Here is a 1,881-nt window from a genome sequence, read left to right on the forward strand (position 1 = left end):
TTAAGGGACATTTTCATCGTGTCTTTATAGAGAGCTCTGTAGATACATATATATGTAGGTATACATTACATACATTTTTGGTCCGGCTGATCCCCCCTCTCCTCCTTTTTGGCTGGCCCCCAGCTTCCCCCTTTCAAAAACGATGCTACGCGCCTGCTCGTGTCCCCTTAATGTTACGGGGTTGCAAACCGGTTCTAATGACCACACAGACCATCCGTGACAGGTTATGAGTTTATTGAAGAAATAAGTCTATTTCTGACATGTAAATAGCAGCTCTGAAACATAACAAACAATTATAAGCATACACAATCACACACCACATAAAATATACAAATACTAGGGAAATAATTTGAATACAATGAACACAAAATTGCTGATCCATTATTTTGTGTAAAGTTTAAGAAATTTTATAAAATAACATTTAAATCTCAAAATGAGGCTCTTTACCCATAATGCATATAAATATAATAAATCTTATCATTTATGACATTTATGCAAACTAAATGGTAAAGTACACATCGAACACACGCAAAAGAAATTCTATGACAAATACAAGTTAGACATCACAGAAATACATACAAAACAATGATCTTACCAGATATATGGTACCAGAGCCAAAATATCAAAAATAGGAAGATAACTGATTTTCAAGGAACCTGTATAAAATATTAATTCTATTTTACTCCTTTGTTAAATATGAAATAAAGTATATAATTTCATTTCTTTCATTCATTAACACATTCACACTAATAAATATGTTAAGATTCATTTTCCTACCTCAAGTCAGAAAAAAGATGTCAAAAGATATGCAAAGAAAACCACCCTTCAACACTCTGCTAGTGAATACAACTGACTATCTAAAAATCCAACAGAACTCACAAAACCCATGACATATAACCTTTGACACTAAGCCTAGCCAACCAAAAATGAACTAAATAGACCATGAACAACAACTGCATGCATGGTTTAATCATAAGGAAAGCCATTAAGGTCATAATTACATTACTACATGTCTAAATAGAGAAATATGGAAGACCATTATAGAATCCAATAAAAGTTTGTTTTGCAACTTACATCTTTTATTTACACTAGAAATAAAATAAATTATTGATATTAATTCAGCCTACTACATTAACACTTTCAAAAGTAGGGAGTGCCCTCTCTTTACACTTCTGGGAAATTTCTGTTCTAAAATTGTTAGGCCCTTAATTGCTATAAAGAAATGTAGGCCTACTAGTCTAGTATATATATCATAAAATTGGTATAAAATTTGGATATCCAGATTTACGTTGACAAAACTTTGATATGCTCTGATTGGTGCATAATTGCATTATTGTCGTCCTATACAAAAATTTAGTTCCTTATTGAATGTGTTACACTCCGTTGTGCAGAAAATTTTCATTTAATGTATTTTTGCTCGGGAAGGGGGGTGGGTGGGGGGGTGGGGGGTGGGGGTGGGGCTTGAGGCCTACCTCAAACTTTTAAGACTGAGCAAGACCTGGTGTAGGGATTCCCACCATTTTTAGCTTGCTATTTCAGGGGTTGGGGTGGTTATGTAGTTTACTGTATTTACCGTCGCCATCTTCATGAATTTTGGAATTGAATCCCATTTTAGCATGTGCCCCAATTTAAGTTTTGTGCTTCCCAACCACCACTTTATGATTTTTCACTACGGCATTGGCGTTGCCTTATAGCTAATTACAAATTCGTCCGAACAAATTGCTAACTCGTCCGAACAAATTACTTATTTGCCCGAACAAATTTACTTATTCGTTCAAACGAATTTCTACTTCGTCGGGACAAATTGCTAATTCGTCCGAACGAATTGCTAATTCGTCCGAACGATTTGCTAATTTGTCCGAACAAATAGCTAATTCGTCC

This window comes from Ostrea edulis, chromosome 3 (assembly GCF_947568905.1).
Source record: "Ostrea edulis chromosome 3, xbOstEdul1.1, whole genome shotgun sequence".
NCBI classification, from domain to species: domain Eukaryota; kingdom Metazoa; phylum Mollusca; class Bivalvia; order Ostreida; family Ostreidae; genus Ostrea; species Ostrea edulis.